This window comes from Hyperolius riggenbachi, chromosome 6, assembly GCF_040937935.1.
Source record: "Hyperolius riggenbachi isolate aHypRig1 chromosome 6, aHypRig1.pri, whole genome shotgun sequence".
Lineage (NCBI taxonomy): Eukaryota > Metazoa > Chordata > Amphibia > Anura > Hyperoliidae > Hyperolius > Hyperolius riggenbachi.
In genome coordinates this window covers 230,437,989-230,464,516 of record NC_090651.1, presented here as the reverse complement: position 1 = coordinate 230,464,516, position 26,528 = coordinate 230,437,989, and positions in this window count along the sequence as shown.

The window sequence follows — 26,528 nt, the reverse complement described above, 5'->3', positions numbered from 1 at the left end:
GTTAAAGTCGGCGGGTTTTTAAATGTATATATTTTTCCTTTGAAACTTTAACATCGATTTTCTCAAAAACTATAAGGTCTTTTTGAAAAAAAAAATTTCCTCTTATTCCTTCTGATCTCCTTAATATATTCTCCAAATTTGAGGCTCTTAGCACTTAAGGGGGCTTTGCTATTAACCCTTAAAGTCGGCGGCTTTTTTATATTATACGGGAGCGTAATATTACACGATTACGGCAGACTGTGTAATTTCAATGGGAGTTTACTGTCTTATGCGTAATTTGTTACGCGTAAAAACGTAACCCACGGTCTACGCGTAATTAATTACGCGTAATACCGTAACCTTACACGTAACGCTTACGGTGCATTTGTAGTGAATTACGATGCGTAATTATGCTAATGCGTAATTTCGGCCCAGCACTGCAAGGGTCCACCTGACCACGGATGCCTGGTCTGCCAAGCATGTTCAGGGTAGGTACATTACTTACACAGCCCATTGGGTCAACCTGGTGACCGATGGCAAGCAGGGAGTACGTGGCTGTGCAGCGGACCAACTTGTGACACCTCCATGGCTTGCAGGCAGGCCTCCTGCCACTTCCTCTCCTTCTACTCCTCCTGCTACATCCTCTTCGCTATCGTCCTCCTCCTCCTCCTTGGCTGAGTGGCAGTTCAACTCTACTGGTGCTGTGATCTCCTCTCCAGCTACACAGCCCCAGCTCCCCAGGGCCTATGCTGCATGCCAGGTATGATGGTGTCACGCCATCTTAGACATGTCTTGCCTCAAAGCGGAGAGTCACACTGAACCAGCTCTTCTGGCTGCTCTGAACAAACAGGTGGATCAGTGGCTGACCCTGCACCAGCTGGAGATCGGCAATGTGGTGTGTGACAACAGCAGCAATCTCATTTCTGCTTTGAATTTGGTAAAGCTGACACATGTACCCTGCATGGCACATGTGCTGAATCTAGTCATTCAAAGATTTGTGTCAAAGTACCCAGGCTTAGAGGACGTCCTGAAGCAGGCCAAGTTGTGTTTGAGGAGGTGACCAACCTGGTGAGTCGCAGTGAAGGCACCATCAGTGACTTTATCCCGTACACTTACTTGAGCGTGCCGTGCGTAGAGTGGTGGATCAAGCTGTGGAGGAGTGTGAACAGGAACAGTTACGGGAGGCACAGTTGTGGGAGCAATTCTCATCAGAGCCAGATGTTTCCTCAACACCTGCGGCAGCACAGAGGGGGGAGGAGGAGGAGGAAGAGTCGTGTGGGGAAGAGGAGTCAGACTCGGATGATGAGCAAGGTATTTCTTTGGAGGAGGAGGAGGCAGCGGCAGAAGAACAACCGCAGCAGGCGTTGCAGGGGGCTTGTGCTGCTCGACGTTCCCGTAGTATTGTTCGTGGCTAGAGGGAGGAGGAGGACTTACTTGACGTCACTGAGGAAGAGCAAGAGGAGATGGATAGTATGTCTGGATCCAACTTTGTGCAGATGGCGTCTTTCATGCTGTCCAGCCTGTTGAGGGACCCCCGTATAGAAAAAAACTCAAGTGGAATAAGCTGTACTTGGTGGCCACGCTACTAGACCCTCGGTATAGGCACAAAGTGGCAGACATGTTACCAACTCAACAGAAGGCAGAAAGGATGCAGCACATGCAGAACAAGCTGGCAACTATGCTTTACAATGCGTTTAAGGGTGATGTCACAGCATAACGGAATAAATGTACCACTGCCAGTAATCCTCCTCCCATGCAGGCAAGGAAAGGACACTCCAGCGATGTCACGGTGATGTCGGACATGCGGACATTCTTTAGTCCAAAGCCTCGCCTTAGCCCTTCCGGATCCACCCTCCGCCAACCCCTGGACTGGCAGGTAGACGACTACCTGGCCTTAAATGTGGATGTAGACACTGAGCAGCGATGAACCCTTGGACTACCTGGGGGCATTGTAACTGAGAAGAGAAGTCGCCTAAGTCACAAAAGTGTTAAATACCTCACCTTTATCAAAATGAATGAGGCATGGATCCCGGAGGGCTACTGCCCGCCCGAAGACTAAGTCAGTCCCTACACAGCATCTCTGCCTGCACGCCGTGTGACTGCCTGCCCCAAAACTAAGTCGCTCCCCACACAGCACCTCTGCCAGCAGGCCGCTTGACTGCCTTCTCCGCTATCACCAATAGGGTCCAGGACTCCAGGTGGATTCCTGAATTTTTAAGGCCGCTATAATCATTTTTCTGGTGCGTGTACATGCCTGACTAATTTTTCTGGCTGCAACAACTAAACAAAAGGCATGTACATGTGTCAATTCCCCTTCGTGATCATTACTTGCCGCGGTGAAGGGGCTTGCGTATCACCATGAAGCAATGACCGACGGCTATATGAGTGTCTCGGGGGGGGGCACACCCAAGATAATAAGGTCGTTGCTTCATTGTGGACAGACCACATTTGATCAGCTGGACAGTCACTGTTGTTCTATCATTGAGCTACCACAGCCCGGCGACCATATGGGTTTGAAAACCGCCACGGCCTGCACTCTGGCCATGGTGCGCACCAGTCCAGCATGGTCGTCACTACACAAACAGCTGTTTGTGGTGCGTTACACAGTGAGTTTGGTGTGTCAGTGTGAAGCAGTACTCTAATTACACTTCCTGATTGATGTATACACGTGCAAGATGTTTTAAAGCACCTTGGGCCTGCAATTTAGCATTCAATGTGATTTCTGTCCTTAAAACGCTGCTTTGCGTCAGATTTTCCCCGGGACTTTTGGCGTCTATCCCACTCCGTCATGCCCCCCTCCAGGTGTTAGATCCCTTGAAACATCTTTTCCATCACTTTTGTGGCCAGCATAAATATTTCTTGTTTTCAAAGTTCGCCTTCCTATTGAAGTCTATTGTGGTTCGCAAAAGTTCACGTAAATCGAACGTTTGGCGAAGGTTCGCAAACCCGGTTCGTGAATCTAAAATTGGAGGTTCGGGCCATCTCTATTCATGTGATACATAACTATACAGAAACATGTTCTGTAAAAAGCAGTGAGGTACAGGGATGCTGATCCGGATTTTTTCATCTACCCGACTGGATTTGGATTCCGGATACCTGGGCCCAAATCCGGATAGCTACCTACAGATATTTGGGCGCATAACGCGGATATCCACGGATTCAGATCCAAAACACTGTAACTAAGGAGATGACGTCCTGGAGCCAATCAGAGGGTTTCCAGCAGAAGCCCTAGCAACCAATCACAGAGGGGAACCCTGGCCAGCCCCACCTGACCTCATTGAGCCAATAAGAGGGCTCCCAGCCTAAACCCTGGCACCCAATCACAGTAAGGAACACTGGACAGCCCCCCTGTATATAAGGAGGGCTGCCATGATGAGACATATCGTCTTAGCTTGCTGAATGCTCACTGAGAGACATGCTCCAGTGCTGGTGGCCTAGCAAGGGCTGTACACAGTTATAAACCTAAAGCTGTTTAGTGATTAACCCCTTCACTATCACTACACTATTTTTAAATCGTTAATTAGCTTGATTGATGTCATAGTGTGCTCCAGTGCTGCTGGGCCTAGCAAGAGCTGTACACAGTGATAAGCTGTTTAGTGATTAACCCCTTCACTATCACTACACTATTGTTAAATCATTCATTAGCTTGTCAGAAGTCAGAATGTGTGCTGCAGGCAGCTGCTATGTGTCTGTGTGTGTGCTGTGCACAGACCAGGCCAGTTGCTGCCTGCTGGCCAGCTATTAGCCTTAGTTATAGGGTAGGTTAGGGATTAGGGGATAGGGTTACTGTGTTATTGTGTAGTTAGTACTGTAGTACTGCAGTCAGTGCTAGTAGTTGTTAGAGTAGTAGTACTACTTTGTTAGCTTTCTACAGAACTGCTGTGCTGTGAGCAGTGTCAGTGTGACAGTTAGTGTGCACTAGTGTCTTCTCCTCTGCTGTCTGATTGTCACTCGGCACTTGGCACGTGTCATGTGGCACTTGTGTCACGTGGCACTTGGCACATGGCACTTGGCACGTGTCATAAGTGGCAAGTGCCACGTGACAATTGGCAAGTGACACGTGGCAAGTGCCACGTGACACGTGCTAAGTGCCAATTGCCATGTGCCACGTCCGGCATGCTCCTGGCACACGTTACACCTGCTGCTGCTGCATTGCCCTGCTCCTGCTGCCTGTGCAGCTCCCACCACCAGGCCAGGGTGCCACAGGCCACTGATACCACCTATATTTTGTTAGAGTTGCGCTTGATTACTGCATCTAATGAAGCACTGCAGTCCAGACAAGAAGAAGTAACAGGAACTTGGTTTTACTTAAACTTGGATTCAGCAACATACAGCAAGATCACCTAACATGGTGACAGGCTAAAACACACACAGTGTACACACACAGGAAGCACTGGACACACCTAAAAGAAACATAGAGAGATAACCATAGACATCACTGTAGAGGCATCATCAGCAGCGACATCTAGTGTCCAGAATATAAATTGCAGTCAGTTCTTATTTAGACTAAGCTGCAGTTCTGTTGAATTTCTCCAACATATTCAACCCAAAACACCATTGCTGCGTAATTTTTTGGAGGTGTCTTGGCTGAAAACTGTCATGTCCCAGTTGTGCGGTTGGACTTTGGACACAATGGGCTTGATTCACAAAGCGCTACTAACCTGCTTAGCACGTCTAAAGTCTTTAGACGTGCTAATCAGGGTGCTAAGTAGGTTAGCACCGAATTTCTGAATCAGGTAATTCAGTGCTAACCTACTTAGCACCCTGGTTAGCACATCTAAAGACTTTAGACGTGCTAAGTAGGTTAGCACCGCTTTGTGAATCAAGCCCAATGTGGGCTGCATGACCGCTGTCTGAAACCTAAGCCTAATGTTAATTGACAGCCATTTTTTTTATTTGGGGGGGGGGGGATTTTAAGTCCCCACATCATTAATTAGTGTTCCCCTTTAAAAAATAATGAAGCTACATGTCTCATTTACTCTAAAAAACATGTTTAAAGCAATTTAAAGGGCAGTTCCGGTTTTTCTATCCGGATATCGAATCCACCCGGATAGCCCGGATAATGCATTCGGATGTCAGCATGAACACGGATATCTGAAAGTTCGGATTCGGATATCCGATCCGGATCAATTCGGATTTTGAAAAGGGGTATCCGAGCACCCCTGGTGAGGTTCAGTATATGGTCTTGAGGGCAGGAAGTGAGGGAAAATCTCCTACATACAGCAGTAAAAGCCCAAACAAGGATCTTCTAACCCTTTTTATATGATCTAAAATGAAACTATTTTTAGCTTCTGGACTTAGGCTTTTAAGTAAGTTTCAATTTCATTAAAAAATGATATAAACTTGAGAATTGCTGGACCATTTAGTCTTTTGAATAAGATCATAACTGTACAGGTTTTCTCCTTTGATAATGTTGATCCTTTAAACTTTGCGCAGACAATTTGGATAGTCTTCTAGATGACCCCACCGACACACATTGCATTTTTTTTTCTATATAGAGCAACCTCTTACCGCAGATGATCATGGTAAAATAATCACACACAATTTGAAAGGATTTAATGTACCCAAAATTGACCTACAGTGTGTACACCAGAATGAATAAAAATGAATTAGGTAATGGCTGCAGAAACATATGGAGGCTGCAGCAGAAATCATTATTGTAGGAGTGAATTTAAAGTAGTTCTCCATTTGAAATATCACGCCTTTGCAACCTGTGACACAATGGAGTGAAAAATACCACATCATCTCTACTTATGTCTGATTGATAGATGTAGGGAGTGACACACCACTAAAAGGGTAATACACCTTCTTCTCATACTGGCAATGCATTTCATCTATATTTGATTACAATTGAATATCTGGGCAACTGGTTAACCTCAAATTGCACCACCCTGAAAGCAAACCTGAAGTAAGAAACTCCGAGGTCTGTCCTGTTGCTTCTGCTCCATGCCCATTTAACATTTTTCATCCTTCTAGTCTTCGGTACTCCTCAGGCAGCCTTCATAAGTACTCACATTCATGAGTAGTTCCAAAGGCTGCTTGAGGAGTACTAGAGCTGTTCAACCTAGCAGGTCGAATAACTTCAACTTGGGATGGAGCAGGAACATCAAATTCTGAGAAGGCTCTCGGGTATTCAGAACCTTCCCGCTACTTAGAATGCATGTATAGAAACTGAAGTGCGTTTTCTCACTTCAGGTTCCCTTTAAGGCTATGTATACATGCTTGTTGGAACTTGGCTGAGGTAAATGTTCTGGGTCTTCATGGCCAATAATCCAGTGTGCCAGATCTTTAAAGAACAATCACAACTGAGCACTTTATTCCCTTCCTTACCCCACCCATCGAAAGCCACACATTCTCCCTCCTCCCCACCATCACATGTCAATATGGTATAGCAGAGTGACATGTTTGTACCGTGCCCATTCTCCACAGTGTCTCTAAGCTCTGTTCTTAGGGGTAACGCAAACAGGGCTTTATTCACTAAAGCATGATAACTGCTATCACAGTAGTTATCAGGCAATCTCCCGCGCACTGTGTTTTGTGCGCGTAAAACATGACTCTGTGTTATAAACAGAGATTTGCATGAGAAAACAAGCAAGTGATCACGTGCAAACCTCTGTTTATCACGCGGAGTAATGTTTTATGCGCGCAAAGCACCGCGCGTGGGAGATCATGTGATTACTGCTGTGATCAAGCCCATAGTGTGTGTGTGCAGGTACACAATGCTGGCCCAGACAGATTAAGCAACTACTTCCGACATGTTGAAAAAATCTTTATATTTGATCTAATGGAATAATCGAACGAAATTATCCAATCGAAAACATTTTTTTTTACTAAGTATTACAGATGTGAGCGAACAGTTCGCCAGCGAATCTCTATGTGGCCGTACTACTTCTAGGTCGCTATACCCGTAGCAGTATGGCTGCGCTGGGCCGGCGGTGCGCATCTTTAATCGCGTGCCTGTTGCCGGGCACTCTCTGCGCATGAGTGTGACATCACTCATGACGTTACGCACATGCGCAGAAAGTGCCTGGCAACAGGTGCGCGATCAAGGACACGCACCGTCGGCCCAGCGCAGCCGTACTACTACGGGTCATGGCGACCCGGAAGTAGTACAGGGTGAGGGGTGAGGGAACCGTTCGCCGACATCTCTACTAAGTATTGGCACCATTAGAGACATATTTTGCTAACCTTGGATACTTCAAACTATTTTGGTGAAAGGAACACAAAGCACCATAAGAGTAAGTTTTATGATTGGTATCTCACACCTGACAAACTAGCAAGGATTTACCCAGGATCATCAGATCTATGTTGGAGAGGCTGTAATAACAAAGGTACTATTGAGCATATTTTTTGGTCTTGTCCTCTGATTTCACCCCTTTGGTCTGCAGTCCAATACCTTATCAAATCGACTACTGACACTATAGTCCCTATGGATCCCCTACATATGATCCTGGGTAAACCCTTAAATAAAACTAGTAAATACACTAATCGTCTGATTACTCATATTTTAACCGCTACTAGACTAGCCATAGCTTCCAACTGGAAGAATTTAGCCCCTTCAGACATCTCAGAGGTCATTCACAAAACCAACTGGACAAAAAACATGGAACAACTTACGGCCTCATTAAGAGACACTGAGGCGAATTTTCACAAAATATGGGACTCTTGGCCGTATTCTTCCCCCATCTTTCACCCCCCTTGAAAAGACCTGTACTTCTATTTTCCTCCTTCTCTTATCCAGAATGGCCCTAGGGGCACTAACCTTAAAGGGGCACTATGGCAAAAAACTGTAAAATTTAAAATATGTGCAAACATATACAAATAAGACGTATGTTTTTTTCCAGCGTAAAATGAGCCATAACTGTATTTTCTTCTATTGTTGCTGTCACTTACAGTAGATAGTATCTGTAGCACAAACCATCATCTGCAGCACAAGAACCATCATCTGCAGCACAGACCAAGTACGATGGCGGCGCGCACAGACGCAGCGGCTTCATGCTACCCACATTGGTGCTGACTACTAGAGAAGCCCTGCAGCGAGTTGTTAAAACAGCAGAAGCCATTATTGGCACTGAACTACCATCACTGGAACTTTTGTATAATACTCGCAGCGTGAGAAGGGCCAAAAACATTATCAAGGACAACACTCACCCTGGAAATGCCTAGTTTGAGCTCCTTCCATCAGGTAAACGTTTTAGATCAATCCGTACACACACAAACAGACTGAAAGACAGCTTTTTCCCAACTGCCATAAACTTGATGAACTCTGAATCCTCTCTGAAATAATTAACACTGTGTACAAATTGTTTAAATATCTGTAATACCTGGCATATGTGTATAATTTCTTCTCTTCCTTGTTACTATCACTATGTTCCCTATATGCACCGTGGGATTGTCATGAAAAGTAATTTCGTTGTGTTACACAATGACAATAAAGTGAATTGAATTGAATTGAATTATTCTCTTATCTAGAAGCTAAATATCTCTCCTTTTCCCCCTTCCTCTCTATCCTTTTCCTTCTCCCTGTTTTTACACCCCTATCTTTCCCTTCCTCCTCCCTCTTTTCCTTCCTCTCCTATCGCTTCTCCATTTCTACAAATGACTCGGGAAGGTGACTCTGAAGCTCTTTATCACCCACCCCATTTAGGATCCACTTATTCGCCACATCTCTGTAACGATTGGTGTCAACACTCAGAGAGAATCTGATTATTGGTGATCTGCAGATTCACCAGTAATGCAGATATACACCAGATTATGAATGATCTGCAGAATCACTAATAATCCAGGTATGTCTAACCTCTGGACACCTGAGATATGAGTGTACAATGTAACAGTAGCACTTTGAGAGAGAACCGCCAGAGGAACTGGAGGTATGAAGAAGTAGGGATTTCACCTCACACTGTGGGTGAATCCCTAGGCCACAGGCTCCCTAGGAGAGGGGCCTAGGCTTGGTTGCAGGAAGCCCTGCTGCTAATATAAACAGGCTTGCCCTAACTAGGTGTGAGGGCCTATTCTCTATGCCCTGGAACCGGGTTAAGGTATAACATAGAAATGACACAGTATCCTTGTCTTGGGTGTGAGGTCCGTAGTCACAACACCCTGGAACGGGTCTAAAGCATAACATAGAACTGACACAGTATCCTAGTCTTGGGTGTGAGGTCCATAGTCACAACACCCTGGAACTGGTCTAAAGCATAACATAGAACTGACACAGTATCCTAGTATTTGGTGTGAGGTCCGTAGTCACAACACCCTGGAACTGGTCTAAAGCTTAACATAGAACTGACACAGTATCCTAGTCTTGGATGTGAGGTCCATAGTCACAACACCCTGGAACTGGTCTAAAGCATAACATAGAACTGACACAGTATCCTAGTCTTGGGTGTGAGGTCAATAGTCACAACACCCTGGAACTGGTCTAAAGCCTAACATAGAAGTGACACAGTATCCTAGTCTTGAGTGTGAGGTCCGTAGTCACAACACCCTGGAACTGGTCTAAAGCATAACATAGAACTGACACAGTATCCTAGTCTTGGGTGTGAGGTCCATAGTCACAACACCCTGGAACTGGTCTAAAGCATAACATAGAATAATCATGAGAAAGTATTCTAGCTCAGTGTGGATTCCTAGGGCCTTCCTGGTTCAACCACACTGTAGGATCTGACTGAGGTCTGTGTGCTAACACATAAGCATTTGCAACGGCAGACGATGTGAGACTGAGGGACGAATAGTTATATAGTGCAGCGCTGGCCAGCGCCGCCCAGTCCCTTCCAGCCAATCCGCATACAAACTTGGATCAGCTGACCAAGGGAGTCAGCTGATCCCTCTCTGCTTCCCATAAAGCTTCTGTCTCGCCGCGCGCGCGCGTGTATTCCTCAGCCTATGTGCACAGGAAAGCTGCACCAGGTCAGACACATGTCGCCGCCCGTAAACCGCCAGACTGGACGCAAAAACAGCCGCCACGCCGTCAGAGCATGCGGTGGCCATTCCGCAATCCTTTACCTCCCCCCCCCGAGGAGTGGACTCTGGACACTTCCCACCAGGCTTCTCAGGATGTAAGTCATGGAACTCTCTCCTTAATTCATCTGCGTGCATGCAGCACTCTGGTACTCAAGTTCTATCCTCCACACCATAACCTTTCCAGTGTACCAAATATTGCACAGAATTTTGCACCAGCCGGGAGTCCAGAATCTTCTCAACCTCATACTCGGGTTGATCATCAACCAATACAGGGGGGGGGGGAGTGGAATCCACCTGCACTGCCGGCTTGAGCAATGACACGTGGAATGATCTTACACCACGCATACTGGTAGGAAGATCAACAACATAGGTGACAGCATTAATTCTCTTGGTGACTGGAAACGGCCCAATAAATCTGGGCCCCAACTTGGGTGACATTTGTTTCAATGCCAGATGTCGCGTAGACACCCAGACCAAATCTCCTGGTGAAAAGTCCCATTCAGCAGCGCGTCTCTTGTCGGCCTGCTTTTTCTGAGATTTGAAAGCCTTCCCCAAATTTGTTTTCACCATAGCCCAAATTTGTTTCAACGCCAGCCGCCAATTAGAGTTGGGCCGAACCTCTGATTTTAGGTTCGCGAACCGGGTTCGCGAACTTCCGCGGAAGGTTCGGTTTGCGTAAAAGTTCGCGAACCGCCATAGACTTCAATGGGGATGCGAACTTTGAAAAAAAAAAAATTATGCAGGCCACAAAAGTGATGGAAAAGATGTTTCAAGGGGTCTAACACCTGGACCCCCAGGTGGAGGAGTGGGATACATGCCAAAAGTCCCCGGGAAAAATCTGGATTTGACGCAAAGCAGCGTTTTAAGGGCAGAAATCACATTGAATGCTAAATGACAGGCCTAAAGTGCTTTAAAACATCTTGCATGTGTATACATCAATCAAGTAGTGTAATTAAGGTACTGCTTCACACTGACACATAAAACTCACCGTGTAACGCACCGCAAACAGCTGTTTGTGTAGTGACAGCCGTGCTGGACTGGTGCGCACCATGGCGAGAACAGGTATGCAGTGGCGGGTTCACTGAACAGAACAGGTATGCAGTGGCGGGTTCACTGAACAGAACAGGTATACAGTGGCGGGTTCACAGAACAGGTATGCAGTGGCAGGTTCACTGAACAGGTATGCAGTGGTGGGTTCACTGAACAGGTATGCAGTGGTGGGTTCACTGAACAGGTATGCAGTGGTGGGTTCACTGAACAGGTATGCAGTGGTGAGTTCACAGTACAGGTATGCAGTGGTGGGTTCACAGAACAGGTATGCAGTGGTGGGTTCACAGAACAGGTATGCAGTGGTGGGTTCACAGAACAGGTATGCAGTGGTGGGTTCACTGAACAGGTATGCAGTGGCAGGTTCACTGAACAGGTATGCAGTGGTGGGTTCACTGAACAGGTATGCAGTGGCAGGTTCACTGAACAGGTATGCAGTGGTGGGTTCACAGAACAGGTATGCAGTGGTGGGTTCACAGAACAGGTATGCAGTGGCAGGTTCACTGAACAGGTATGCAGTGGTGGGTTCACTGAACAGGTATGCAGTGGTGGGTTCACTGAACAGGTATGCAGTGGTGGGTTCACTGAACAGGTATGCAGTGGCAGGTTCACTGAACAGGTATGCAGTGGTGGGTTCACAGAACAGGTATGCAGTGGTGGGTTCACAGAACAGGTATGCAGTGGCAGGTTCACTGAACAGGTATGCAGTGGTGGGTTCACTGAACAGGAATGCAGTGGCGGGTTCACTGAACAGGTATGCAGTGGTGGGTTCACAGAACAGGTATGCAGTGGTGGGTTCACAGAACAGGTATGCAGTGGCAGGTTCACTGAACAGGTATGCAGTGGCAGGTTCACTGAACAGGTATGCAGTGGTGGGTTCACAGTACAGGTATGCAGTGGTGGTTTCACAGAACAGGTATGCAGCCAGGAACAAGCTAAGCCTAACTAATCTTTCCCTATGAGAGACAGTCTGCAGCAGCTCGCCCTACTCTCACTAATGCAGGCACACGAGTGACCGTAATGGCCGCCGCTGCCTGCCTTATATAAGGGGGTGGGGCTCCAGGGGCTAGTGTAGCCTAATTGGCTACACTGGGCCTGCTGACTGTGATGTAGAGGGTCAAAGTTGACCCTCCATGGTGCATTGTGGGGCGAACCGAACTTCCGCAAACGTTCGCCTGCGGGACGCGAACGCGAACCACGGAAGTTCGCATGGAACCGTTCGCAGGCGAACCGTTCGGCCCAACTCTACCGCCAATCCTCCAATGCTGGGAAAGGAGTAGATGCCACTGGCAAAGGAGCAAACTTAGGGGACCTCCTTGACACTACCTGAAAAGGAGAAAACCCAGAGGAAGAGCTTTTCAGGTTATTGTGCGCAAACTCCGCGAAAGGTAAAAATTTTACCCAGTCAGTTTGTGCATCAGCCACGTAGCATCTGAGAAACTGTTCCATGGATTGGTTGACCCTCTCCGTCTGGCTCTTCGTCTGCGGGTGGTAGCCTGATGAAAATGAAAGATCCATGCCCATAGAATGACAAAATGCCCTCCAGAACTTAGAAATGAATTGGACTCCCCTATCTGACACCACATTCTCCGGAATGCCATGCAGCCAGAAAATGTGCTGGATGAAGAGGTTAGCCAGCTCTTGGGCGGAGGGGAGTCCTTTCAGAGGGACAAAATGGGCCATCTTGCTGAATCTGTCTACCACCACCCAGATGACAGTCATGCCTTCAGATCTGGGGAGTTCACCCACGAAATCCATGGACAGATGAGTCCACGGTTCATTTGGAACCGGCAAGGGCTGCAAAGTTCCCACCGGAGCCTGTCGGGAAGGTTTGCTCCTAGCACACACAGCACACTCTCTCACAAACTCCTTACAGTCTGTGGCCAACGATGGCCACCACGCACACCTGGCAAGGAGATCCTGTGTCCGGGTGGCCCCTGGATGACCAGCATTCTTATGGGAGTGAAACAGCTGTAAGAGCTGTAAGCGGAAAGGCAGGGGCACAACCAACACACCCTCGGGCTTTCCTTCTGGGACATCCTGCTGATATGGGGCCAGGGTAGCAGTCCAATCCCTCCAGGTCTCTGTGGCTGCCAACACCACCTTCCGAGGCAGAATAGTCTCAGGTGCCGAGGGCTGTGCCGTCTCGGGCTCAAAACACCTGGACAAGGCATCAGCCTTAACGTTTTTACTACCAGGAGTATACGTAATTACAAAAGTGAATCTGGAAAAGAACAGTGACCACCGGGCCTGTCAGGGACTGAGTCTCTTAGCGTTCTCTATGTACTCCAATGTTCGGCAAGAGTGGCTAAAAAGACTAGTACATCATCAAGATATACTAATGCAAATTTACCCAAAATTGGTCTGAAAACCTCGTTAATCAGCTCCTGGAAGACAGCCGGGGCGTTGCACAACCCGAAGGGCATCACTAAGTACTCGTAATGCCCATCGGGTGTATTAAAGGCCGTCTTCCACTCGTCACCGTCCCTGATACGCACAAGGTTGTATGCACCTCTTAAGTCCAATTTCGAGAAAATTTTAGCGTTGGTGATCTGGGAGAATAAATTGTCAATCAGTGGTAGCGGGTAGCGATTTTTCACAGTGATCTTATTTAGACCCCGATAGTCTATGCAAGGACGGAGGCCTCCATCTTTTTTTAACAAAAAAGAACCCAGCGCCCGCAGGTGACCGGGAGGGCCGGATAAAACCCTTAGCTAAATTTTCTTTGATGTACTCCTGCATTGCCAACTTATCTGGCCCGGACAGGTTATAAAGGTGACCCCTAGGAGGCATACAACCGGACCTTAATTCAATCGGACAATTAAAGGGACGGTGAGGGGGTAGTCTGTCTGCTGACTTAGGACAAAAGACATCAGCAAAATCTTTATACTGCTCTGGCAATCCTTCCACCTGAATTCTGGTGTTACCCATGGTTACCTTCGCCAAACAATGATGATAACAGCGGGTAGACCAGCTTGTTAGCTGACCAGAGGCCCAATAAATCTGAGGGGTGTGAAGTCGCAACCATGGCAGACCAAGGATGACGGTGGAAGTTGCCATTCGTAACACAAAAAACTGCAGACTCTCTCTATGTAAAACCCCTATGGTGACCCCCAACTCCGAAGTCTGAGACAGAAGGTATTTACTCTGCAGAGGAGAGTCATCCACTGCAGTAACTAACACTTTATGATTCAATGGGAGAATTTTGAACGTCCAATCTGCATGGGTTCAGGGGGAGGTGACGTAGGTGGCGAGGAAGCATAGGAAACATATCTCACACTACTCCTGCCCCGACTTTGTCTCTGATACCGTAGGCGACGGTCCACTCTGATCGCTAGAGAAATGGCTTCATCAATAGTTTTTGGCTCAGGATATTCCAACATCAGATTAGACACTGCATCTGATAATCATGACAAGAAACAATCCACCAATGCAAACGAGCCCCATCTAGCTGATACCGCCCACTTCCTGAACTCAGCTGCATAAGTCTCTACCGAATCTTTGCCTTGCCGCAACATCTTGAGCTTCCGCTCAGCGGTCGAGGCAAAGTCTGGGTCATCGTAAATTATAGCCATAGCTTTGAAAAATTCCTCCACAGAGTTCAGGGCCCCATCCCCTGGTTGAAGGCCATATGCCCAGGTCTGGGAATCCCCAGTCAACAGTGTTTTAATAAAGATAATTCTCTGTGCGGCAGTACCTGAAGTATTAGGTCTCAACTCAAAGTAAGATAACACTCGAGTTTTAAAGTTTCGAAAGTCAGATCTATGACCAGAAAATTTCTCGGGCACAGGCATGCGTAAGTCTGTAACAAGAGGGGATCGCACTGCATTAACAGTCGTCTGAAGGGCTTGTATAGACCCAGACAAGGCATTGATCTGGGTCTGATGACTATCCAGCACGCTGATGCAATTCTCCACTGAGGTGGTGAGTGCAAGCAGACGACTGTCAAGTGTGTCCATATTGTTTTGGTCTGCCGTTCTGTAACGATTGGTGTCAACACGCAAAGAGAATCTGATTATTGGTGATCTGCAGATTCACCAGTAATGCAGATATACACCAGATTATGAATGATCTGCAGAATCACTAATAATCCAGGTATGTCTAACCTCTGGACACCTGAGATATGAGTGTACAATGTAACAGTAGCACTTTGAGAGAGAACCGCCAGAGGAACTGGAGGTATGAAGAAGTAGGGATTTCACCTCACACTGTGGGTGAATCCCTAGGCCACAGGCTCCCTAGGAGAGGGGCCTAGGCTTGGTTGCAGGAAGCCCTGCTGCTAATATAAACAGGCTTGCCCTAACTAGGTGTGAGGGCCTATTCTCTATGCCCTGGAACCGGGTTAAGGTATAACATAGAAATGACACAGTATCCTAGTCTTGGGTGTGAGGTCCGTAGTCACAACACCCTGGAACTGGTCTAAAGCATAACATATAACTGACACAGTATCCTAGTCTTGGGTGTGAGGTCCATAGTCACAACACCCTGGAACTGGTCTAAAGCATAACATAGAACTGACACAGTATCCTAGTCTTGGGTGTGAGGTCCGTAGTCACAACACACTGGAACTGGTCTAAAGCATACTGTAACATAGAATAAGCATGAGAAAGTATTCTAGCTCAGTGTGGATTCCTAGGGTCTTCCTGGTTCAACCACACTGTAGGATCTGACTGAGGTCTGTGTACTAACACATAAGCATTTGCAACGGCAGACGATGTGAGACTGAGGGACGAATGGTTATATAGTGCAGTGCTGGCCAGCGCCGCCCAGTCCCTTCCAGCCAATCCGCATACAAACTTGGATCAGCTGACCAAGGGAGTCAGCTGATCCCTCTCTGCTTCCCATAAAGCTTCTGTCTCGCCGCGCGCGCGCGTGTATTCCTCAGCCTATGTGCACAGGAAAGCTGCACCAGGTCAGACACATGTCGCCGCGCGTAAACCGCCGGACTGGACGCGGAAACAGCCGCCACGGCGTCAGAGCACGCGGCGGCCATTCTGCAATCCTTTACAATCTCCAACTGAAATCCTCCACCTACGAGTTAAGATTCTTCCTCTTCTTCAATTTTCTTCGTTTATTTCTTAAAGTTTCATGGAAAGACACTGATTGGGACTTTGTTATATCTACCCTTCTGATTTGGACTACTGTTCTGGTTGTCCCTCCCCTGTATAATTATGTTTGATGTATTAGTATTTCTACTGTAAAACGTGAGAAATCAGTACTTTCTAAAAATAAAAACAAGGATGACAAAAAAAGAGTAAGTTTTATGAAATTACAAAACAAGGCTAAAAAATAAATTGCAAAAATGATTTTTTTTTTTCCCCGAACAATAATTTTTGACAGAGAAATATGTTATACAACAATTTAATGATATATGACATATAACTGATAAAGTAATATTATAATACAATCCAATAAACTTTATCACCAGATAAATATGAATATAAACCAGATCTCATTTAAAATTACATTTTGGGAAAGGTAATGTAGACCGAGGTTAGAGTTTGTATTGGAGATTATTTTCAGTCTAGATCTGGCAAGTCTATCCCAGAGCCAGCTGGTTGGGATGAGACTGCCAGTAGATAAGTGTGATTGGAGCAGGGGCCTTAGGCCTACCAATCACTTTGCAGAGTATGAGTTTGGAAATAGACTGACGAGAGAAATGGCATTCAGCCTACGACTTTATGGGTAATGTAACATATTACGTTTTAAAATTTAATGTGGTGATGTTCTTATAAGAAAGTATCTGGGATTCTGTTGTGGTAATAAAAATAGTAATAAACATAACTCGAAAACAAAAACTAAAACAACACATCAACTAAAGCTGCCTGGCTTTACTCAACACCTCCAAGTTTAAATTATACTCAGGCCTAAGAGCTGAATGGGATTAGAGAGCTACCCAGTCTAATGCAGAGTGACTCCTGGGCCTTATACAATGTAGTTACTGTTCAAAAGGGTTTCCAATAACATGTTCCAGTAGAATATGGCAAAGAGTTCTGAAATACAAAAGGGTTCAGAAGATTTCCAGTTGCTCACAATCATATACTGTGCAGCCAAAATTAGATGCCAGATAGGTTTCCTATATAGGGGATCTATTTCCTCCAGATCAAGGCAAAGAAGGGACAGTGATGGTGATATCTTGAAATTAGAAATGTACGGAAGTTTGAAATATTTTTCTAACACCTGCCACAGTTTAGCTACTAAGTAACACTCCCATAGCATGTGGACTAACATGCCCACTTGTTTGTTACATTTCCAACATAGTGGAGAATTATTGATTGAGAAGGCAGCTAACCTCCTTGGAGTAAGGTACCAGCGGGTAGAGATCTTAAGATGTTGCTCCCAGTGTGTGTTGCATTTGGAAAGTTTAACAAGGTTCCTATTAGCTTTTATAAGTTGTGGTACTGAAACATCTAAACCAAGGTCATGTGACCAACTTGTTGCAAATTTAGATAACGGTGATTTTTTTCTGAGAGTTTAGGTCCTTATACCAACTAGATATGCCGCCTTGGAAGGGTTTTGTGTATTCAGCATGGTAATTACATAATCCATCCATTTAGGTATGTGTATTTGCCTGGATCTGAGAAAACCGATCACTCCACATAGGATAAATAGAGCCAAATCAGAGAGATTATATTTAGTGGATAATTCTGTAATGGATATGACACTGTTGTTTTTGTATAGGTCGTTTAAATGAAGAATACCTGCTGCTCTAAGAGAGAGTGTATTGAGGTCAGGTATTAGTAATTTAAGCGAGGATAGCGGGATGTTTGGGGTAAGCAGGTTGTCTGAGGGTGGAGGATGTTTCAGGAAGTATTCCCATGCTAACAGAGTAGCTTGTATTGTAGGGTATTCATTTTTGGTTGGTTTATAACCTAGAGCCATACTTGCTACTAGTTCTCTGGGGCATGTATTCATTATGTCATTTTCCAATTTAACCCATCCTTTCCCAAGAGATTTAGACCACTAATGTTTAGAAAATTCAAGGTTAGAGGCATAGTAATACGCTTCCATATTTGGTAAACCTAATCCTCCCTTTTGTTTACAGAGTGTCATCAAGTTGTAGGCTATCCGAGATTTTTTACCACCACAAATAAAATTATTAATAGTTTTTTTGAGGTTGATCAGAAATTGTTTCTTAATAGGTATTGTAAGATCTGAACATGTATAATATTTTGGGTAGTAAAAACATCTTAAATGAGGCTAGTCGGCCTGACCAAGACAGATAGAATTTCATCAGATTCTGGCATTCAGATTTGATATTTGTTAGTAGAGGAATATAATTTTGTTTAAATAGGTTTGATGTTGGCGAAGTTAATTGGATGCCCGGGTATTGCACCGCCAGGGTTGCCCATGGAAAAGGAAATTTTTTAGACATAACAGATATAGTATCTGGGGGTAAATTTAAGCCTAGTAAATATGATTTTGTTTGATTGAGTTTATAGTATGAGGCAGCAGAAAATAGGTTTAGTTCTAGAAGTAAATGCTCAAGTAAGGTTGCTGGGTCAGATAAAATTAGTGCTACATCATCAGTGAATAGGCTAATAATGTGGGTATTGTCATGTGTATTAATACCTTTAGTTAAAGGTGCATCTCTAATTTTTTGGGCAAGCGTTTCCATAAGGAGAACAAAGATGATGGGGGAGAGGGGGCAACCCTGGCGTGTGCCATTTGTGACGTTGAAAGGATCTGATAAATACCCAGCTGGGTTTACTCTTGCAGAAGGCCTGGAGTAAATGGCCATGATGGAGGAGAGGATAGGGCCTTGGAAGCCAAATTTTATAAGAGTCGCTTTAAGAAAACTCAGCATCCAAGGTAAGGAGTAGAGAAGGCGTTCGACAGAGCTCGATGTATCTCAAAAGGTCCAACATTTGTCTTGTGCCGTCTGGGGCCTGTCTTCCCCTAGTGAAACCTACTTGGTCTATGTTTAAAAGGTCATGTGTTATTTTCATCAAACGATTAGCTATAAGCTTGGCATATAGTTTAATATCTGAGTTTACTAAAGATATTGGGCGGAAATTAGTAGGGTTTTGTTGGTCTTTCCCTGGCTTGGGTATGACCGATATTGTGACCTCAAGAAATTCTTTCGGTATAGGGGAACCCGTCATAAAAATCTTTGAAGGTATTAGCTATGTCTTTAGGATGGAGATGTTTAACTTTGGTGAAGGGATGAATAACAGAATGTGTCCTGGATTTCGCAGCTCTGTGTTTTATCATGTTAGCTAAGTATTTCTCCGCTTTGTAACTATGGGAGTGACTAGTACAATTGTTTTTTTAAGGTTAAGATCATATTGATATAGTAAAAGGTTGCATAGTTCTTGTCGTGACCAGAATAATTGTTTATAAAGAGCAGGGTCTTGAGGCTGCTTGTGTAGGGCCTCTAGATTTTGGATTTTAGATAATAGGTCAGAGCATTTTTTCTGTCTTTCACGTTTAAGTTTAGTACTAAGTTGTAATAATTAATAATTAGAACATTTGTATAGCACTTTTCTCCTGTCGGACTCAAAGCGCTCAAGAGCTGCAGCCACTGGGACACGCTCAAGAGGGCACCCAGCAGTGTTAGGGAGTCTTGCCTTGAACTCCTTACTGAATAGGTACTGACCCTAGCCAGGATTCGAACCCTGGTCTCCCATGTCAAAGGCGGTGCCCTTAACCAGTACACTACCAGTAGTCCTCTGATGTATGCCTTATGCGCCACCCATGTTGTGGAATTTGCAATTATGGCATTTGATTGATAGAGAGATGGTCTTTAATGTTGTCGGATATTTTGGAAGTGAGATCTGGGTTATTGAGAATGGATTTGTTGATTTTCCAGGAGTTGGGTCTAATGGAGCGCGTAGGGTCACTAAGGGATATATGAATAGGTGCCTGATCAGACCACATGATATTGCCAATAGATGTGTCTTTTACTGATTGGAGTAATGGTCTATCAATAAGGAAGTAGTCTATTCTAGAGTGTGTTTTGTGCACTGTAGAATAGAACGAGTAGTCTTTTTCCGAAGCGTGGAAAATTCTCCAGGGGTCTAGTAGGTCGTGGGATCGTATTGGTTTTTCAAGTACAGGAAGGTGTGAAGTGGATTTAGCTGAGGTGTCTATGGGTGAGATACTGTACATGCATTATAATCACTGCCTAGGATAAGGCGTCCCTGCTTAATTTTATTAACCTTTGTCATTATTTTTTGGAAGAAATACCATTGGGATGAGTTTGGGGCATATAGGGATACTATTGTAAGGGTTTGGTTGTTAATATTCCCCACAAAAATTATGAATCTCCCACCATCATCAATAGTGACAGATAGTGGTTCTACTTTCAGATCCTTATGAAATGCCAATAATACACCTCTCTTTCTTTTAACAAAAACACTATGATATATAATAGGGACATTTTTGTTAGCACAGTACTTGGTGTCACATTCTTTAAAGGAGTCATCAGGGGAAAAATAGTAAAATAAGTGGTACTTACCGGGGGCTTCCTCCAGCTCCAAGCTCCCAGGACGTCCCTCGCCGCAGCTCTGCCCGCAGCCATTCTCAACAGGTCTGTCCCGGTCCCCGGCGATGATGTCAGAGCAACCTCCAGTACTAATGCGCCTGCGCAGTCCGCTCCGGCCCATGTGGCAGTGATTGACAGCGCCGATCGTGCAAGCACAGTACAGAGCGACCTGGAGGTCACTCTGATGCCATCGCCGGTGACAAACGGCTGCGGCGAACGGCTGCGGGCAGAGCTGGTCCCGGTCCCCGGCGATGACATCAGAGCGACCTCCATGTCGCTCTGTACTGTGCCTGCGCGAGCGGCGCTGTCAATCACCACCACGTGGGCCGGAGCGAACTGCGCAGGTGCAGTACTGCTGCGCCTGCGCAGTCCGCTCCGGCCCACGTGGCAGTGATTGACAGCGCCGCTCGCGCATGCGCAGTACAGAGCGACCTGGAGGTCGCTCTGACCTCATCGTCGGGGTCCGGGACAGACCTGCAGCAAACGGCTGCAGGCAGAGCTGAGGCGAGGGACGTCCTGGGAGCTTGGAGCTGGAGGAAGCCCCCGGTAAGTACCACTTATTTTACTATTTCTCCCCTGATGACTACTTTAAGGTGAGTCTCTTGTGCCATAAGGATAAGAGTTTTATGATTCTGGGCTTCTCTCCAAAGTAGCTTCCTGTGAAAGGGAGAGTTCCGGCCTCGAACATTTAAAAAGGTGATTTTTATAGCTTCTGTATCAGCCATTAGGTAGACAGAAGATAATGAGATGTATTATGCCGGGCTGAGGCCCTTTCTTGCTTATGGAGATATTCAAGAGTACAAAGACGTGGAGATGTTGGATCCAATCAGGCAACGATGTTATGGGTGAACAATACACGGTAAAGAACTAAAATAACTAAGTGCCGAATGTAAGTTCTAAGTTCCACTCAATATCAGGGGAGTACAGTACTCTATACTGTAATAAACGAGAAAATGGAAATAGCTCCGAAGATGAGTCTTGGTGTTATGAGGAGATAGTGTCCCATTCTTGCAAAACTTTATTAAGAGGTGCTCCCAGAGGTTTGGATGCTGCTGATTTGTCTTTTGTCTTATGAGATGGGTTTGCAGAGGTGATTACCGAAATTGGTATCTTGAGTTGCTTGAGTAAGTCAATGCCCGCATCTTTGGCAGTAATGATATGTTGCTTATTTCGAAGAGAAAATATTAGTTTGGTCGGGAACCCCCATTTGTAGGGAATTTGGGCTTCTCTGAGGGATTTGGTGAGAGGTTGTAAGTCTCTTCTTCTTTGTAGGGTGGCCTGGGATAGGTCTGAGAATAGCCGTATTTTTGCGTAAGGGTCAGGTAGGGAGCCTGTTTTTGCTCAAGGACAGTAACAGATTTTCTTTTGTTTGATAAAAGAGAAATTTGACAATCACATCTCTTGGCACTTGCTCAGGAAGATGTGGAGGTTTTGGTAGGCTATGGACTCTATCAATGGTGAGCTCAATTGCCGATGTGTCTGCGAGCGCAGCTTGAGCTAAATTGATTACATATTGATTACATATGCTCTGAGGTCGTTTGGAGCTACGCTTTCCAGAATATCTCTAAGTTTGAGGTTGTTTCGTCCAGATCTATATTCTAGATCTGATGCTTTAGAATTGAGCCAGGAAATATCCTCAGTTTGTTGCTCAGATGTGTCTACCATCATGTTATGTAATGTTCAGTTACCAATGCGGATATCGTGCGCTCGTTTGTATCCACTCTCTCTCCTAAGGCAGTTAGCTCCTGTTGGAGGTTAGCCTGCATGTGTGAGAATTCTTCGAGGAGAGCAGATTTAAAAGAGATTAAAATGTCCTTTATGTATGCCTGAGAAGCCGCTTGCTCCATAGCTGGGGAGCTTGTAATGTCTGTTATGCTCTGTAGTGCAGTGTCAGGGGCGTGCTGAGCTGCTCCTACCTTTTCCGGGCTGTTAGGAGCTTCCATCCTCGGGCAAGACCTTGCCGGGCTGTTAGTAGGGGAAGCCGGGTTAGAAATATCTGCAGGCAGGGAGGAGAGAGTGGTTGCAGTGCTGTTTTCTTTTCTGGCAGGTATGCTGCTCGGATCTCTTTCAGTGAGCTGTGTACAGGCCGTGTGTGTCATACCTCCGGCGCCATCTTGGGTTGTCCGTGCTGATCTACGAGACTGCTCAGAGAAGAAGTCAGTGAGTTTCTTCAGTTTTAATGCCGAAATTCTTCTTTTGCGGGCGGCGTCCATCTCCATCTCCGGGTCCTCTGACATTTTGGCTGCTGTGGCGGAAAAATAGCACTGTTTTGGGCCACTTATGGTAACACCAAGGCAGGAGCTGCAGGCTCACACATCCGTCCTGTAGTTCGCCGTGGCCACGCTCCCCGCAAAAATAATAATTGACCTAGAAAATAAAATAGCACACCTTTGGGAGAAATATACTGAGAGTGTGACCCCAGAGAACTTGAATTTGATGGAGGAATGTAGTGAACATTAGATATTATTTTACAACAGGAAGTTGAAAAATGGTATACTGGGGAAGAGACTCTTTTACTAAGTCTCACTGTGCTAACTAGCAAATGGCATGCAAGGGAAATGGAAAGGAACAATTCAATTAACCAATGGTGAACTGGCAATTCCACTCCTGCATTAACCCTTCTGTAGGGGGAGTGCTATTGGTGATATACTCAATAGCATACAATTTCAAAACTCACCAAGCTCTCAACAATGCATATATGTAATTTTATTCAGATAGCACAACAATTAACACACGAAAATCCCCATGATATCACCCTCCCTAATTAAAACCATACTGCCTTCTTAACCTGAGGAGCGCTCCACTCATCCATCCATCCATCCATCCACACCGCTATCCCCTATCCTGTGGCCAGAGTGAACCATAAAGTGCTGCTTGTGCTTTGAACCATTACTATTTAGATCATAGTGGCTTCAATCACAATCTCCACAGACTGCTATCAGACCTGTACAGTTTTGCTACCCACAGCAGATGCACTGAGGAAGTCCACGTGATCAGTGGATGTAACATGTATGTGGGTGTGGCCTAACATTGCAGAGGATGAGAGAGCATGAAGGATCATCCTAAACTCGCTATGCTGCTAACTGGTGGAGACTGGTAATCTGGTCGGCCAGAGAAGAAACACAAACCCGGAAGTGACAGGTGACGGTGGTGTGAACCGCAGGATGCCACAGCTGCAAGCTGAAATACAAGAGACTTAAAGGGAGTAACGGAAAGCTGGTGAGTGCTGCGATGCAGTGAGTAACTGTGTTCAGGATCTTTTGCAGACTAAGGAAAGAAGCTGCATTAAAGCAGAGAGTTGATGGAAGTTTATGTTGGAAATTTTCCTGAAATTATGCTATAAGTGAACTGGACAGGTCTGATAGCAGTCCATGAAGACTGTGATTGAAGCCACCATGATCTAAATAGCGATGGTTCAAAGCATAAGCAGCACTTTATAGTTCACTCTGGCCAGAGGATGAGGGTGGGCGAAAAGGGCCAGCCATAGAGTCTAATGCAATTATCGTTAATACGGCAAAAAAAGGCGCTGCAATAAATTATTTTGTTTATATGTACAGATTTTAAGTTATCAAAGATATTATAATTTCTATGTGCAAAAGGGTGTTTCTGCAGAGGGAGTGGTTAGAGTTAGGCACCACCAGGGGGAGTGATTAGGGTTAGGCACAACCCAGGCGGCAGTTAGATTTAGGCAACACCAGGGGGTAGGTTAGGATTAGGCACCATCAGGGGGGTTAGGGTTAGGCACCACCAGGTTGGTGGTGAGGGTTAAGCACCACTGGGGGGGTTGTTAGGGTTAGGCGTCACCAAGGGAGTGGTTAGTTTTAGGCACAACCAGGGGAGGGTTCTGTGTGAGAGTAGGGCTGAGTAAAGCTGTATTGTTAAATTACATAACAATTTTTAAAGGGTTTCTGTGGAAGGATTGAAAAAACAAAAACTGACACTTACCTGGGGCCTCTATCAGCCCCCTGCAGCTGTCATGTCCCGCGCCATCCTACGTTCCTCCATTCCCCGCCGCCAGCACCGGTCAATTATTTGCAGGCGCAGTATGAGGTTTTCCCGTACTGCGCCTGTGCAGTAAGCTCGCGGAGACGCGATCGGGAGCAAGCACGTGCGCAGCCGGCCGGGGCAGCCTCAGTCTAGATAGATGAATAAATAGACTGGGACCGGCGGCAGGGAACAGGGAAGGTTCAGGGACGATAAAAAAAAAAAAAAACTTCATATCCACTTACCTGGGGCTTCCTCCAGCCCGTGACAGGCAGGAGGTGCCCTCGGCGCCGCTCCGCAGGCTCCCCGCGGTCTCCGGTGGCTAACACGACCTGACCAGGGGCGGCCAGGTCGGGCTTCTTCTGCACTCCATTCTGCGTTCCACGCCGGCGCGCTGACGTCATCGGACGTCCTCCGGGCTGTACTGCACAGGCTCAGTAGTTCTGATCCTGCGCAGTACAGCCCAGAGGACGTCCGATGGCGATTCCTGAGAGCAGTACCCCAGCCGCCACAAGTTGCCACTGAGGATGCAGCAGATGATACACAAGCTGAGAGAAACCTGGTTTATCCAGTTTTTCAACACAATGGTTTTTGGGCATGTCCTTTTCCAACTGATATCTGGACAATAGCTGTATACCATGGAGGAGGGGTGTTCTTCAGGGTATATATCAAAGAGATTATTCTAATGCTGGGGCACTCTCTGACTTATTTGGATGAGTTCTGGCTCACCATGAGCTTGCTGAGTATGCTATAACTTACAATGTGGACACAGATACATAGAAAGGCAACAGAAAGTCGGGGCTCAGCTGGCAAAAGAAGTATAAATGTGTTGGTAGGGTAGAGAGCAATTATGTAAGTCATATATTCTGTATGCTATAACTTGTACATATGTAAATTTGTAAATAAACCCTTTTTTCCCTTGAAACAAGATCAAGTGTTCGGTCATCAGTATCAAGATAAGTAACAAACTATAGTAATCTCTACAGTTATGTATGATCCAAAGATTATATTGAAGGGTTTTTTAAAATTCTGTTTGATTCATACACCTTTAATGCTGAACCCTCTAGCAGAGGAACCATTAAGCTTAACCAGTAAGGAGATTCCCTTATACCTTATTATCCAAACTGTACCTAACTACATAACCTGGCTTTCATGACATTTTGGGCCAGAACACCCATTCTTAAGTGCTTTTGAAATGAAAACTACAACGCCCCAGTATAAAACACCCCAGTATAAAATATGTAATACTTTTCTAGCCAAATTAAATTTAAATTTTGCTTGAAGCTTAATAGTTGGGAGTCTCCCTTACATTGCTAATGGCTTATATAAAAAGCAAACTTATGCCACTCATCAGGAGCTAGAGGGTTACTTTTCACAGATAGACATGGTCAACCTTTCTCAAATCCACATTGCCCAGCCCTTACAGACTTCCCTTTACCTGTAAAGGAGAGTTGGAGAGACAATCATTTTGCACCACACCTCTAAAGCATGAGATAATGATAAAAATTAAGTTCTAAAATGAACTCTAAATTTCTCTTCTCCATTTTACTAGCACTTTACAAGCTATTTTCGCCATGAATGTGGAAGGTTTTTATCACACTATCAGCCAAAGCAGGAAAGACCCAACACAAATGTGAGTCCTGCCACTGACTATCATTGTTGAAAAGTGAAATATTAACTTAGGTATTAGCTTAGGTATTAAGCTCAACAAAGTTATCATCTCACTTGTACACACAATAATGTCTTTGGGATTACAGTAATTCTTCCACTTGATGCAGCCAATTTGTTTATATACTAAATTGAAACTACCTACTTGATGAATTTATGCAAATTTGCATTGGTGATACCTTTCTCTGATGGGTAAGACTTATATACGGTTCACCCGCGGCACAGGTAGGAATGAATTGTTGGGTCTTTTGAGAACTTGAACTGTACAAGTAAAGGAGGCATTGGTGCACTCTGTCCTCACTTATTTTTGTGCTAGCACTAGAGTCCTTAGCAATTAAAATGAAGGCAGCCCGGCGCATACAGTACATTGTTTTACCAAAGGAACAAAATCAGTTTATATGCA